We start from the raw sequence: 17,909 nt of genomic DNA on the forward strand, positions 1-17,909 counted from the left end.
GTGAAACTGATCTTCTTCAAAACTCAAAACTATTTTTTCACACAGGGTTATACCAAACTCAAAATCCGTGCTCAAGCCAAGTATTGATCCGAAACAAAAAAAAACACCGTATAATAAAATCGTTAATAAAAAAACCAAAGTTCGTATTCGCGCCAAAATATAACAAATAGGAACCTAAAAAGTTTCAAAACAAATACACCACCAATGACCAAACGAGCCATCAAACGTTCTGTTGGGAAGAAATTAAGAAGCTAACAACTCAACTCAGTCCTTCTTTTGTTATACAAGAATTAGGGTGGATTTTCCATATGTCATGTCTGAAAGAATGTCATTGTGAATACAGGATTTATTTCCTTTGGATGTCAAATCCTTTGCAAATCTCCCTTACTTTATTCAACCTTATCTTAATTACCTATTCGTATTTTAGTTAACAGGTATTTGAGTGCTATCATTCTACCCCCTTTATGTAGGTATAGGTACACAGTTATTACAATAGTATATTAAGATACAAGTGTATAATCAAGTCTTTAAAGCACGCGCAACGAGTTTAAGGGCACGACGCAAAGCGGAGTGCCTTTAACGTTGCAAGTGCTTTAAAGACCAATTATACACGTGTATCTTATAGTATTTTTTATTATACCTGCAGTATAATTTAAAAATAGGAAATTCAATGAAATCATATTGACGTTATACTCGAATACATGTCTAATTAAGTGGGCTGGGTGTTCGTAATTTCACGATTGCCATGGAAATGTCACTTGACGTTTGCTTATAAAAATTGTCGTCTTTGTAAATAAAACGATTTCCGTTGAAAAAGATAATACACCGTCCATTAAATCGCTTGGTGTAAAATCTAAACGTTGGTAGGTGTAAAATCTCAATCCAGTAAAGCCTATTATCAAGCATATGAAAAGTTGTTTCCATGGATGAATAGGAAGTTACTTACGAATAAAGTATTAAATGCATCGATAATGCTGGCATATATGAAGGAAATGTCAAAGGTATTTAAATCTTCTATCTTTTGGTGCATTTATTCAAAACTTCACTTATTGCTGGGACTAAAAAGTGGAACAGATTTAGAAGCATACCCTAAATTACGCGCGTTTGTAAAAGCTTCAACCAAAGTATAGGTACAAGCCAAATAAATGCTCTGCATTTACAGAAAGCGACTTAGGAAGATTTTTTATTTCACCCAGATGACAGAAGTATCGTTACTTAGCAACTTTAAAGCACGTGTGTGGCCTTTTTTCGCACGCATTTGAGTGTTTTAAACGGAGATTGTGATTCAGGTATAATAAAAAAAAAATTAAAATTAAACAAAATTCATTTTATGAACTGCTGGCCCTGCTACCTCCGAGGTATGAGGCGAATCCTACGGGAGCGGAATCGCCGGGGTGGAATCTTCCAGGAGCGAATTTGTCGGGGGCGAACTTGCCGGAGGCGAATCTTTCTGGGGCGAATCTTACGGGGGCTAATCTTACGGGGGCGAATAGTCCGGGGGCGAATTTACTTGGGGGCGAGTTTTCTTGGGGGCGATTTTTCCGGGGCGAATCCTTCTGGGGCGAATCTTACGGAGGCGAATAGTCCGGGGGCGAATTTACTTGGGGGCGAGTTTTCTTGGGGGCGAATGTTCCGGGGGCGAATTTTCAGGGGCGAATTTACCGGGGCGAATTTTCGGGGGCGAATCATCCTACAATCTTCTGCATTTGGTTTCCTTATTCTATTTTTTTTTATTATTATAGACCGTAGTAGCACAGATAAATAAACAGGAGCCGGAATACACATACCGTAATGCTAATTTTCAATAATAATGCCTTTTTGATAGCTTTGTCTACACAGTACTTGTTCAGTTAATATTCACGTATGTAGTCTAGTCATACCACAGAGTGAGGTTGGAATTTTACCAAGTCGTGGGAGGGTGAATGTCTGTTTAAAATTTTAAAACGGTTAGTGACAATGGGTTTTCCGCGTTTTTTCAAAAACCTTGAAAATGAACTCCAAGCACATTAAAAAAATTAGTGGTACTCATTTTTTTGTCAAGAGAAATCGTTGTGATTAGCAAACCCGATTTTAAAATGAACGGCGTTTGAAAAGTTTCGAATGACCGCCACGTTGCAGTGACGTCACTACGCGCGTTGGCGCTCAGCCGTAGCATTGCTTACAATCGATTCAGAGTAAGAAAACGTCGTTTTGACGGAAAAAAGCGTCGAATAATTATTGCATTTGTACCTGAGTGTGATAGCAGAAGTCATCGCGATCCTAATAAATTGTATATAAACGTCCCAACAGGAAATATACGAAAAAAGTTCGACGTGATACCGCGAGTTTGACATCCCATTTGTATTGTTGTGAAGACGATTCTAATTAATTAAAGTACATAATGTCGATTTACTTTCAGTCAGTTATCGACGAAAATCCATCGATATATAATATTGTAATTGTAATTCAGAATATGACTTACTTCGAACTCTGTTCTGGGCATATCTGTGCCCTTACAGCGCACACATTTTTCTCTATTTTCACTTCCACATATCCAACATCCTAATTTTCTCGTTGAAATCCGTAAGGTGCATACTGTATTAGGTACCTACACTATACCTTGCACGATACACACATAACTTGATGTTATACTTCCTATGAACCATAACAGATTTGCTTCTGGGCTTTGACTCCACTCAACCGAGTGGCATGGAAAAACTCACTTTTCGAGAAAAAGGCGGCGACCATTAACACTTCAACCTTTGGCAGACTATCTAACTGCCCCTTTACGAACCAGTCAGAACTCGGTTTATGGCAGATTGCCATAATAAGTCGAATCGAACTCCTATCAGTGTCATGCACTAATATAACTCCCGATCGGCAACCCGCGTAGTGACGTATGCGACGCTCGGCCAATATCGGCATGTCGTCGGTTGCATGACAAAATTTGAAAGTTTTACGATATTATATGTTGTTTATTGACATGCTGCAATTAGGAAAAAAAGTTTTGTATATGAGATGTTTAATTACAGGTTATAAACTTTACAGTAAGACACAAAAAAGTTACAATATTTTTGTTCAGGAAGACCCTATTTCTGACAGGTTTAATTCACATACGTAGCATGAGAAATTTTTAATTAAGTATCAGTTTCATTTGACATACGGCTACGGTTCTACAAAGCGAATCGAAAGAAGAAGCCCAACATGTATTTGCCAGAAATCATTTTGTTTGTAAATACCCGCTCATTAAATAAGCTGACTTTTGTCTCCGGAAGCGTGTCATCCGTAAAATGTAAACAGTCGCGGAACTTATAAACTTCAAAATGGCGAATTATCTTCCTCTTTAGGAAATTTCTCTTTTAGGCAAATGTCTACCAGTGCGTAATTTAAAAGGACGGTTGGAATTTAATATTCTCTCTTCTTATATTCGCCTGAATCCACAAAAATGGTAAATAACGTTTTTGAAAAGCGTCACGGCTTAATGCCAGGTGGTTACCTCGCAGGGTTCCTGTGTTCCAATTCCAGTGTTTTACATTAAATTGCTTAAAAGACGAAACCGCCATCTGATTTTATTTACCGCCTTCTTTTCGAAAATAAAAATTGTGTTTCTAAACCTAAATTGCTTTAGCACAGACTGGCGTATAGCAACGTTACACGCCCCCAACTCTCTTCTTTTACAGCATAACGTTGCAAATTGAGTTGCCATTGTATTAAGATATACAATGCGTAAATTTTAACTCTGAAGAATCGCATACGATTTTCAGTATGGGAATTTTTTGACACTCAACTTGCATTCGGATACACGACTTTTTAATCCGGCTCATATTCAATAGCACTGATCCTTGCGCTCGAAAAAATTGCTTGGCCAAGGTGTGGCATCGCTGTCTCTTTTCGTTCTTGAGTTAGACGAAGAACAAACCGACAGACGACCTAAACAATCACATAAGGAGAATTTATATTGAAGAATATTCTCCTAAGAAACGTTGACATCCTTGTGGTCGTTAAACAATCTACAACACAAACAGATTTTGTTTGTTTTATGTATGTTGCAAATTTCTCGCCCTTACATTAAATTAAGTGACCTAACCGATCTGTGTTTCTGCTACTTTTCTCTGAGGACACTAGAATAAAAAGGGTTTGAAATTATAATTCCTTTTAATACGTTACGATTGATTTTTAATGTGTCTAAATAATTATTAGAAATCAATTAGCCATCGTGTAAGCGGGTGAAATTAGTCTTTGAAGTGCGAAGAAAACCATTTAACACCAGCACAAATGTTTCCAGTTCCCATTCCTTTTTAACATTACGGTCGACACTTAGACTTCGTATACGCTCGATATTGACGATATATAATATATTATAATAACGGATTCGTGGGGGGGGGGGAGGGGGGGGGCCTTTTAGACAGCGAAATTTGATGGCCGTCTGGCACATCTTCAAGGTCAAGGTATAGGCTATACCTACTGCAAAAAATTCCAGGACTCTAGGACCATTCCCCTATAAAAGTAGTTCGAAACGACAGAAGTGGGTCCGGACGGACGGACGGACAGAACGCAAATAATAGCACTTTTTTTTAATTCTTAAAAAATGCGCTATAAAATTAATATACAAATTATGTTACTAAAATCACAGACAACATGTTGTCTGTGCTAAAATAGAAAACTGCTCAGTTATTAATGCCCAAAACCATGCCCTTTGGAGCCCAGTAAAATTTTAAATGTTTTAAAGTACATTAAAAACGAACTATAGTAACACAATCCACATTGCATTGGCTTCGCAAGATTGCCAAGTAAGTGGTTTAAACATATGGCGACAAACCGTACCATTTTAAGACCATAGTTGGACAAAACGTACCGCGTTTTGCCGCGGTCCAATCCATACGGCGGATTTTTACCGTATGGTTAATGAGTGGCACGTTCTGGCTAAATGCGCACGGGACTGCAAAAGCGGGTACCGACAAAGGGAATGTGGTAGCCATCAACAAGATCTTATTGATGGTGGAGTCAAAACTGGCTAATGGAAAAGTGATCTGCTACACAAAAATGCGCTGAAGTTCCTTCGATCTCACACGAGGACTTTGATCATTTTTTCATCGTAATTTGGCCCGAGGTTCGAACACTTCATACGCCCATTTCATTTCATAACTGTGTTACTAGGGAAGGTACAGCTCCATTGTTGCGAAATCACGCTGAGTTGCTAAACATGCTTTGTTCAACCGTCCAAGGCTCCATTGCGACTGAGATACCCAAATGGTCACTCCTTAGGAGGATGATCGCTGTCCCACGATTCGCCAGGGTGCTTTATTTAAAAATACTACATCCTACACGACAAAAGATATCAGTTCATTATCCTAGCTCTCCACAGCTTCTGGGTCGGCCCTCCAGGTACATTCCCAGTCGACGGGAGGGCTAGACCCAGACTTCGTGGTTGGTTGCGCGCACTCCCGTCAGATAGATTCGACTATCACGATACGATCATCCCCTGTCATAGGTCGGCTCGCACGGCTCAAACTATTGTATGTATAGTACATGTTTAAAGATATTGACTTAAATCAAAGCATAATGGAAGGCACACATTTGTAATCACAGGCAAGAATGCTTGTACTCATAATTGGGCGGCCATAGTTAATAAATTGCAAGTCTGACGGCATTTAGAGCCATTTTGGAAACGTGCGTTTATAGGGGTATAAATGTTTGCTGAACCCAAATTCGGATGTTGCCAAGATGATTTTTGGCTAATTTCAAAATGGCGGCCAAATATATAAATTTATGCCAGACACATTTTACACATTTAACTTGTACTTGTATTGGGTACATTAACAATATAGAGATAATTCTGACGGCAAATGTTATATTTTGTTCAAAAATTTTCCATATGTAATAAATGGAAAGTATGACATACCTACACACCGAGCTACACACAAAAAACCCCTAAGAATAGAAAACACGTGAATTTCGGATATACTTGATATTTATAGGTATTAGCACAGACAACATAGTATATGTTGTCTGTGGTATTAGTACCCAATTGTATTATAAATTTTCATTCTGATAGTTTAATGGTTGAACGGTTAGTTGAACGGTTATTAAAAAGCACAAAATAACAAACAAAATTTGCCGAGGAAAATGTAAAACACTAATTTAATTAATTCACAGCTTTTTTTGGGACACTCTATATCACCACAGGATATATTTTCGTACATTTTTTCGAATTAATTAACTTTAAGTTAATTAACCAACTCTTACGTATACAAGTAATAAATTATGGAAAACAATTTAATACTAAATCGTCCACAATACAATAGATAGTGGCGCCATCGTGCTGTGTTTGTGAACTAGTGTAAAATTCCGCCTGGCAACATCCAGAATCGGATTCAGCACATTTTTTTGCACCTAAAAAACCATGTGACCAAAATGGCTCAAAAAATGCCGTTAAGAACTAAGAAACAGAGTCGTTTTTCGATTTAGCCACTTAACTATCACACCTTACTAACTAATAACGTACAAATTAAACTTTTTTTTCATCAAGACGTTTTGAACTTCTTCCAGACTAAATAAAACACTGATATAAACTTTCGTATTGACCGCTAAATTTAGAAGATACACACATTATTATACACAAGGCCCAATAGGGTTTGCGAGAGGCTAAACAAAAGCAAGAATGCAAAGATGCCAATTTTCCACACACTTCTAAAAATGACAAAATGCTGTACGTGACGTATACGTATACGTATGGTTTCGACTACAACCACGTGCAAACTTTTCAAAAACTTTCCATTAAAGGATTAAGCGTTTAATATTTTAGAATAACCGAATATACTATGCAGTAGAATCGAGAATAAGGGTGTTGTTTACTTACCTGGAGCTAATATTATACCAACAAGCATTAATTTTCTGAAAAGGAAGGAATACTGTAGGTATACCTAGTATAATTATTGATCCCTTTATGGTATATGAATTTTACGCATCTTTTTAAAAGGACGTAACCCGTTATGTGAATGATTTCACTCTACTACATCTACGTTACCATACTTTAAAGATGTCATTGGGGCATCGAGTTTTGTACTACTACTGTAATTTTCGGTTATAGGTTGTAGTAATAATTACGTTAGTGAAACCCAATATTAGCAAATTGCAAAGCGAATTCCGAACAACTTATACAACACATCGCCATGGCATGCTTATTCCTTTTATGAAGTTATAGGGACACACATTATTATATAATCACAGGCATTAATGGAATATAGTTTTAGGTAAGTATCGAAACGTATCCAACTCTAAACAACCATTAACAACTTAAACGCTATACAACTTTTTGGGGTGTATAATATTATAGTTAATCAAATTTACTAACTTCGTCAGGTCATCTCTCCAATGCACGTATTGTATTCGTTCATCAATTGGGAGTTTTGTATTGGAAACTGTATCACATTTTTATTTTCTAAAAAAAATACGGCGTGGTCTCCTCTTCGTTAGCCATTATTTCGGCAAATTTTGTGACAATTACCTAATTGTGTGACAAGGAAAAGTTCTAACGTGGAATAAATAAAGGGTAGTTTCTTGAACGACGAAATGTAACTAATGGTCAACGAAAATCTATATTTGTACAACCTATTTTCATGACATGATCAATTTTATCCTTTCGTGAAAAGACGTGCCATAACTAGACTGCGCGTGACGTAGATTTTGCTATAAGCGCCTGTTGTAAAGATAGGATAGGTAGACCAACTGTTCCATACACATTATACAGAGAGTTAGGTACTGAGCAAGCATGGACAGAATTGTGTCAGTGACGCATCAACAGTATATATTCGTAAAGTGGAGGGGTGTGGTAAACATTTATTAAATGTGAATGTCAGGTTCATATTTTCTATCGGTTGTTCGAGTTTGATAAAAAAGCTTTTCTTTTGAACCCCTAAAGCTTTCCTAATGGAAATAATAAAACAATATTACAAAAATAAAATATATAGGTACATGCTCCCATCTCTGGAAAATAAAACACAACGAGCATGTTCGACATTTTTTATTTTAACTGAAATCGAGAGATTTTGTTATTAAAAAACGATCAGAAAAAAATTGTCTGCAAAATATTGATATTTACGTCCGCTCTAAGCACTTTAAAATCAAGGGTCGGCGCGAAGCAAGTAAACGTACCTGTGCGCGAGAGTACCCCGCATGACGCAATTTCAAAGCGATCGGACGTTTCTACACAAAGTTAACGTGCACACGGACAGACAGACAGCAATACACAATTATAAACTCATCTTGAGGATCGTTAATAAAATACAATACAATACAATATCCTTATACAAATGGTTCTGATAGGTCGATTTCTTCAGGAATATCAAAGTTACTCAATCAATTATGCAAAACTCCGAAAGTAAGCTAACTACTAATTCGTACAGTGTAGAAAAATTTAAACAATTTACATTAACTGGCGTGGATGAGATTACTTGCAGACCACGATTAATGTGAATCAAGAGAGTGACTTTTCCAGTCGCCGGAAAAATGCCGCTCCATTTAAAAAAATATGGAGATAGACCGCTTCAACGGAATCATTATCGTTGTTAGGTTTACTTCTGATTGACGTTCTGTCAAAATATTATTTGTCGTACAAAGTGCTGCACAAATGTTTTACACAACCTTGATAAAACAGCGGGTAACTGGCAGTTACCGTTGTCGTTAGCGATGCGAACGAAGAAAAATCTTTGTTTATCACGAGTTTCTTTAATTCGGTACATTTAATTCCGTTTCTATGTGAAGAGCGCGTCACAAATTCGAAAATGTTCTCACATGGTTCAGAAATTGGTTGTCCATGTGAGGAAAAAGTTGAGACGTAAACCCTATTGAATACGCTTAATTGGTACAGTGACAAAACGTCTCAAATTCAAAGTATGATTTCGGCAAAGAAATTCTAAAAAAAACTGTAAAGTGCGTGATTCAAAATTCAGTAGGTAAATATCATTAATAATCATTTATACTCCAGAGTCCTAAAATAGGCAACTTGTTACCATAACAAGCAGGCATTTATTAGGTAAATAAAGTTTCTCTCTCTCACAAAAACATCTAGCTCATAGGCAGCTTAATAGATAATGACAAACGCTTACTCTACTTCGCCGGCCTTTAATATTACTCATTCCGGTCCGCAGCTACTGCGGGTCTCCACAAGTTTTTTATATTTGTGGTGAGGTTGTCTGTTTTTGAGCGTCCCATGGTAAAATATTTGTAGGAAAAAGGACCAGTTACACACAATTAATCGGCTGCTGACTTTAAGCACCTTTCGGAACGCTGCGGATAGTTCGGCTGTGTTTCCTCCAGTTTTCGAGCTGTACTATTAGTGTTTCTTTAGATTGAGATGGAATTTGTTCGTTGGCGTGATTCAGTTCTAAATAACGTTTTAGACGATACGGTACCTTGGTTTCCTTGTCGGCGGCTAAAACGGCGCAACACAATCTTCATTACCACCTCCTGGAATATATAAATAATATGACTATAGAAGTTTACGGTTGCTTCGTTACAGTCAATAGCGTATGTATGCATAGCACCAGTTGGGCAATAGCAGAAGTACGTTAATAAAGTACATATTGTACAGATTTGTAAAGTGAAAATAAACGGTATGATTAATTGGCGTTCTAACAATTAGGTGAAAACACTTTGTTTCCTTAGCAACGACAAGTCCCGCAGGCCGCAGGTAATATTTTGTTCTGTCAATGACATATTTTCAAAGAGTAATTTAATTTGAGTATTTTCAAAATATGACAGTTTTAAGTATGTAATTTCCCTGGAAATGAAAGAAGTTGGAATTCTTGATTTTAGAAAACTTGTCTAAATGTTTATTGAGCGAAATAACTCTAAAAGTGTAAGCGTGACAGTTCTCATTATTGACTATTGGTTAATAATGACTTCATTATAAACCACTATCAAAAGCTTCCCAGAAAGACAACTTTACTAGTGAAAAAAAGGTTAATAATCATGCCATTATGGGATAGTAGTGGAAAAAAAACAATTTAACCAGTTTATAACAGCAAAAGTAAATGCGTCTACAATTGAAACAATCGAATTTATTTTAACAAACTTATTTCCTGCACATTGAACTCTATACTTATTTAATTAATTTTTGTACGTCCACAGAGGAATAAAGTTTCTAACAATACTGCTTACAAGATAGCAAGTTAGAAACATTTTCAACTGGTCTTAATTCAATTTTGGAGTTTCTTCACTAATCTTTTTCTGAAGTTAAGGACTTTATCTGACATAATACACGATCATAGTCAGAGAGCAATCACGCCAATTATTATATAGAAAAGTTGTACTTCTGTTATTAAATACGTTAAATATAAGGTAAACTGAATTCTCATTACCCACGCCAGGACTAGGTACACATAATACAAGTAAATTATTTTTAGAAACTTATAAAATGTTAATGGCTTATTAGTATTACATAAGCGCTCTCCATAGCTGAATGGTAATTTCAAATCGTTAACCGTTTGGTTTGCCACAGTTTCGTTTTATGTTTTAGTCGAGATGTTTGCAATCACCGCCAATCGTTTCTAAATTGTGCTGTCGTATTCTAGATAGGATTATAGTTTAGTTGTGGAAAACAGTGCAGCCTGGATTCTTTTATATCGCCTCAGCTTCTTTTGCTTTTATTGTTCTCACGATCACAACAGATTTAGCACGCCATTTTGTTAAGTGATCGATTTCTTCATTTTCTTCAGAATGGATACTTCCGGTACGTGAACCAGTTGTTTACGCGATATCCGCACGACGCTTACGAAAACTTCTAAACTTTGTTTACTAACTTAACTCTTTGTGCAAAAGACCTGTACCCAAAGGCGGTCGCTACTCGTCTCTCTTTTCCCTGCCTATACTGCCGAGCAAGCTCAAAACGGAACCACCGCAACATTCACGACTAGCGTCCCTTTTCTACCAATCGCAAGCCCTCATTCGTATATATTTATGGGACTCGAGTCTATCCAGTCCGAACTAACGCAATTTTCACGACTCGCTTGTATTATTCCACATGCTTAACTACGCCTGTCTATCGCCAATAAACCGGCTCGCCGTTACTACTCGTAAGAAGTCGTACATGTGACATTTACACGATCGTACTATAACATAAATTAAATTTAAAAACTCAAAAAATTTAAATGCTTTGACGGGCTACCGTTACCTACAGCAATTCAAACTATATCCCGACTTGAAAAAGTCAATGTCGGGCTCTTGCCATGGCGCCATGGGCGACTAGAGGGTCCATGACTATTCAGTTTGTCTATCATGGATTTAACGCATTCTCTAAACTCAGCCCTGAATGTTTGGTATCCTGATGACGGCATAATCGGTGGGCAAGTTGGCTGATGTTCTCAATGATGAAAAGTTATAGGATTTTCGATAATTAGCGGATTGGAGCTAAACATGGATAAATGTGAAATGTACACAAAAACAGGCAGCCTAAGGAACTGTAATTTCTTCTATCCAACATTTGATTCCTGGCATTCGGCCTCAGAATCAGTACTGCTGAAGAAAATGGTTACTTGTAACCTCGTATGTACTAGGCTGGAGTTTCTTGATCCCCAATCAGCGCTTTTTTTTGTTGAAGACTTGCTTCATTGTGAGCCCTAAGCTAACTTATTTTTGTACCTTGCTCTCCATTGTATCAGCACCTGGATTTGTTACAAGGTTTTGATGATTTATTCGGTAATTGTCTGGAGAAGACGAATATAGCTATGGATGATTCAATATATAATCAAGCAACTCTTTCATGTGGTTTTGGAGGCTTCCACACATTCTTCAGCTGCCTTGGTATCGGACATTTCAAAAACGCCTCGTTTCACCTTAACTGGTTCGTCTAAAGGCATGGTTCTATTAAATAAAGTTGGATCAGAAGAGGTAGAAGCTCAAATCTTCGCTGCTTGGTTCACAGAAGATTTGGGTAAATGATTTGCTTGAAACTAGATTAAGTAAAGGGCTTGCTGGTTTATTCAGACTTGCTCTCTATCGAGCACAAATACAGTTATAAATGGTTAAATTCTCTCCCTTCTCCACAACTTGGTACTGCTGTGTCAAACGAAGCTGCTCGTGTTTGTATATAGTGTTACGCCTTGGAGCCAATGTTTGTCAACCTTTCACCTGTTCTTCTAGTGCCCCAGTTGATTCATCAGATTCACATGGATTGAGTTGTAATACTCACACAACTGGACGCGGTTCTCGATACGAATCCTTAAACCAAGTAGTGTACCGAAGCTTGGCATCTTTACAAATTCACTCTGTTCTTGAACCATGCGGGACATTGAGAGATGATATTGGCAAAGAGGGTGATTCCTTGCGTGGGGTGTAACTGTACTAGAAACGCTTGCGCCTAGTTATTTGAATTTTCCTAGTAGATCATGCGGTGCTGTGGTTGCTGAGACTGAACGTCGCGTCGGAAAATTAATACAGACCTTGGTTCTGGTTCTACCCAGTTGCTTATGCCTTGGATAATTTTGGGCACTTTAAAAGAATATAAATTCTGGGTAAAAGAACATATAACTACACAATTATTTAATACCATAGCTATAAAGTAGGTAATAAACATTCAGCCTTAATAACCACATCCCTGATATAAAAAATGTGGAAGGGGAACAATAACTCCCTAAAACTAACTGAAACTATTAAAAAAAAATGAATAAAGCTGAACTTATTGGATATATTATGATAATTTTACGGTGTGTCATGTTTGATGTGTTTGTAGCTCTGCTATTACCTAACTACTGTGAGTATGTTATATGCTATTAAAGATTCTTTAGGTATCCAGAACTTAATTTTCTATGAAAATGTGTGTAAAAGTATAGATTACGTGGTGCTCCATTAAAAAAATATTAGTTTGAGCATCTAGATAATCCGATGCTCAGTTCTGATATTACCATTACAGTCATAAAGAAATATTTCTGTTCGGTAATTTAGCCCACCCCGTAACTCGAATTACATTAGCAACTGTGCCGATTTAGGTTGGAACGCAGAGTATCTAAATTTCTATACATGCGTGATCTTCGTAACTTGATTTAATTCATCAAAAGGAAATCTGGGTTTTCGGACGTCCGGGATAACGCTATATAGTTCCTAAATGCCGAGCTGAAACAATAGACGAAATTCTACCATGTCTTACATCGACAATACTGAGGTCTTGCAGCTTTCAGTTATAATAAACCTCATTAATTGAAATGTACGGCCATTCAGCGAACCTTGTGCAAGTAAATGCGGTTATTTTATGCACAAAGGACTTTTGTTGGTTTTTCTCAAGTGGTTGCAATAAATCCCGCAAAAGGTTTATCCGGAGGCAATAATACAATTAATTAAATTAACGCCCATTGAAGTAGCAATATAAAAGCTTTTGTCTATCCCACCGACTTTATTCGGAGTCGGCAGTCATCGGTGCGATAATTTTAATACGGGCCAATGGGAATATAATATCGGAAACGAAAAGTAACATCAATCAATCGGTCTTCAGACTTTCAATCTTCTTCTTTGGGATACTTACTATTCTCTAATAGATTTTTCGCTTGTGCGATGTTCCAATGTTGGCTACATCTTCTATCTTTTTGTGTTTTTTTTTTATTTATTGTTGAAGTTGTTTTTTTTTGTTTGCCATGACATTAATAATTAATTTCATGCTACCCGCGTTTTGATAATTATTTTTCACTGATTTTGTTCGGAAAACGTGGAAGTGGAAATATGTTAGATGTTGATGTCCAAAAAGTGAATATTTGAAACGTAAACTGTGTAACAATATCATCTAGTTTAATAACTGATTGCAATATACATTTTACGTAATTCCCTCGGTAATTACATTTTTATTGTCAGAATTACAGAATCTAGCTGGTAAATATGTAAATTTCTCCTGTAGGTTCAGTGGCATAGTTAGTACTAGCGGTATAACGGAAATTCTTGAAAGATACTGCATTTTTTTATACCAAGGTGCCACTTGGTACAGTTGTTCCTTACAGCCATTTAAACGATTTGACCCGAAGAACACATGACATTTTCCGTGTGGGTAGATTTTAGAGGGGGTGGGGGTGATTTATTGTAACATTTTTTAAAAAACTAAATATGGCCTAGAGACGAGATCTGGGTATCGATTTCGTATGATTTTAACCCGAGGAATCCAATGGTAGCGCCAGAAATGTAATCCGGATACAGGAAGTCCATGAAAAACCGCCATTTTTAGAAAATGACAGACTTTTGATCGAATTATATTTTTAAGGCACACCGGGTCGTGTAAGGTGTCTAGACTTATTGTTTTGGGGTCAAGGAATTCATTTATCATAACAAATATAACCTACTGGCATCGAAACTGCATGAGAGGCTTCCCTACTGCACTTTTTGAAGTCGTCGCACGCGGTGAAACCCAAGATATTCCAAAGTTTTAATACCTATATAAACTTATATTATTTTATTTAATAAAAATACACATTAACAAAAAACATAAGATATATTAAAACATGGGGTAAAAAATGTATAAACCTATGAAGAATCACCAAGTACATCGCTGACCTCCTCTGGAGATTATGCGTTATCATCACTGAAAAGGAATTTTACATATAAATATTAAAGGTTCGGTAGTAAATTATATCGAAAGTATACAATATTCTTACCGTTTGTTTGAGCAATCTCCCATACATTTTTGGCATGCAGGGGAACATGGTAATCCGTGTCGCCGCAGCACGAGTTGGAGGAGTACATAAGGAGGGCGGCGTCTGGCCATATCTGGGGATGTGCAAACCAGGTGATGAGAAGCTCTACAAGTCCAGAAGGATGGGGATGGACTCTTGAAGCCAAAGGCAGGAAGGTTCTGTAGTCCAAGCTGCCACATGTATGGAAGGCAGTCCATGCTCTGGACAGGTATGGCTGCGAGACCCTCGGTGCAGCTGCCGGCGACACGGATTGCCATGTTCCCCTGCATGCCAAAAATTTATGGGAGATTGCTCAAACAAAGGGTAAGAATATTGTATACTTTCGCATATACCTAATTTACTACCGAACCTTTAATATTTATACCGGGGGAATATTCCCAAAACGAACATAGGGAATTAACATGGGAAAAGGGGTTTTTGTAGATAGTTGCTCCCCATGTTAACTTAGAGGGTTGATCATAACACCAATCGAAAGATTTTTTTCCTCGTCTACTGATATACGAATTAGTTCATTTTCATGTATATTTCTCACTATATTATAAAAAACTCGAGAAATCCACTTACCAAAATCATGTTTAGCCATGACTAAGACAAAAAGCAGATTCAAACGTCGAAGTCAATATCAGTTTATGACACCTGGCAATAATTTTTTTGTAAAATGCGGTTCACTGAGGAAAAAGTATTTATAATAAACAACGTTTACAGCGAAAATATTTACTCTAGTACGCGATATTTGTTTTCCGTGCATGTGAAAACCTACTTCAATTAGTTAGGAAATTTCCATGGCTTAACATGATTTTGCTAATTGGATTTATTGCCGAATTTTTGATAAAATAATGAGAAATACACCTGAAAATAAGCTAATTCGTATATCATTAGATGAGAAAAAAACTTCTTTTGATTGGTGTCATTACAAACCCTCTAAGTTAACATGGGGAGCAACGATCGGCAAAAAAACGTTTTTTATTATACCTGAATCACAATCTCCGTTTTAAACACTCAAATGCGTGCGAAAAAGGGCCTTTAAAACACACGTGCTTTAAAGTTGCTAAGTAACGATACTTCAAGTATGACTTCTGAAACTGTCATCTGGATGAAATAAAAAATCCTCTTAGGTCGCTTTCTGTAAATGCAGAACATTTCTTTGGCTTGTACCTATCCTTTGGTTGAAGCTTTCACAAACGCGCGTAATTTAGGGTTTGCTTCCAAATCTGTTCCACTTTTTAATCGCAGCACTGCTTTAAAGATTTGAATGAATGCACCAAAATATAGAATATTTAAATACCTTTGACATTTCCTTCATATATGCCAGCATTATGGATGCATTTAAGACTGTATTCGTAAGTAACTTCCTATTCATCCATGGAAACAACTTTTCATATTCTTTATAATAGGCTTTACTGGAGTTTGATTTTACACCTACCAACGTTTGTTTACATTTTACAACAATCGATTTAATGGACGGTGTATTATCTTTTTCAACGGAAATCGTTTAATTCACAAAGACGATGATTTTTATAAGCAAACGTCAAGTGACATTTTCATGGTAATCGTGAAATTACGAACACCCAGCCCACTTAATTAGACATGTATTCGAGTATAACGTCAATATGACTTCATTGTATTTCCTATTTTTAAATTATACTGCAGGTATAATAAAAAATACTATAAGATACACGTGTTTAATTGGTCTTTAAAGCACTTGCAACGTTAAAGGCACTCCGCTTTGCGTCGTGCCCTTAAACTCGTTGCGCGTGCTTTAAAGACTTGATTATACACTTGTATCTTAATCTACTATTTCGCATGTTAATTTCCTACGTTTGGTTTTAAAATATTCACCCGGTATGTGAAATTCCTTTTCATTGGTGATAACGCAATCTCAGAGGAGGTCAGCGATGTACTTGGTGATTCTTCATAGAATATTCTTCAATTTTTTTACCCCATGTTTTAATATATTTTATGTTTTGTTAATGTGTATTTTTATTAAATAAAATATTACAAGTTTATATAGGTATTAAACTTTGGAATATCTTGGGTTTCACCGCGTGCGACGTCTTCAAAAGTGCAGTAGGGAAGCCTCTCATGCAGTTCCGATGCCAGTAGGTTATTTTTGTTATCATAAATGAATTCCCTGACCCCAAAAACATAACTCTAGACACCTTACACGACCCGGTGTGCCTTAGAAATATAATTCGATCAAAAGTCTGTCATTTTCCAAAAATGGCGGCTTTTCACGGACTTCCTGTATCCGGATTAGATTTCTGGCGCTACCATTGGATTCCTCGGGTTAAAATCATACGAAATCGACACCCAGATCTCGTCTCTAAGCCATATTTAGTTTTGAAAAAATTTTTACAATAAATCACCCCCACCCCCTCTAAAATCTACCCACACGGAAAATGTCAAGTGTTCTTCGGGCCAAATCATCTAAATGGCTCTAAGGAACAGCTGTACCAAGTGGCACCTTGGTATAAGAAAATGCAGTATCTTTTGGTATACCGCTAGTACTAAGTGTGTTGAGCATGGTGTACACAGGCGGTCGCGCAGCTGCTTGATTCAATACGGTTGTAGAGAGGCTCTAAACTCACGTAATTAGAGTGAGAGGTGCGAAGAGAGATGCAGTAAATCGTCCGCACGGCGGGTACTTCAGAATAAGTTCCCACATAGCATTCGATATCTTATGTATATACATTTTAAATCCAAAATGTACAGGGAATATTCTGTCCATCTTGTATACCATCGATGTATATTCATTATAGACATATGTATTTTATGTCCATTATGGATATTTTATAAATATACATTTTGGATGTGCTATGGATGTTTAGGCACCGTCGCCGAGTTTACTATCGCCGAGTTGACGATCGCCGACTTAGAATCGCCGAGTTGGAATCGCCGAGTTTACCATCGTCGAGTTGACATGCTCCGACTATAAATACATAAACAATACGGTACATACAATATCTTTTATTGTAAAAACATTAACATTGTGCTCTATTCTATATAAAGAAAACACTATTCTTACTAGTGACAGGACCCTATCAACATATAGAAGTCGTTTTCGTTGTCCTTAATCTTCTAAGAGTTTTTACGGCTCTGCCGCGCCGTGTTTAATATTTTTTAAATGCATTTTTTATTAAACTGTTCCAAGGAAGCTTATATTTTTAGAATACGTATGAATGTGGCTTTTTAATTATATTTTTTGTAGGCGATATCGGCGCTAGTTCAAAGTTTATGGTCATTTGAAGAATTTTTTTTGTA

This window comes from Photinus pyralis, unplaced genomic scaffold (assembly GCF_008802855.1).
Source record: "Photinus pyralis isolate 1611_PpyrPB1 unplaced genomic scaffold, Ppyr1.3 Ppyr1.4_unclustered_Scaffold4279, whole genome shotgun sequence".
NCBI classification, from domain to species: domain Eukaryota; kingdom Metazoa; phylum Arthropoda; class Insecta; order Coleoptera; family Lampyridae; genus Photinus; species Photinus pyralis.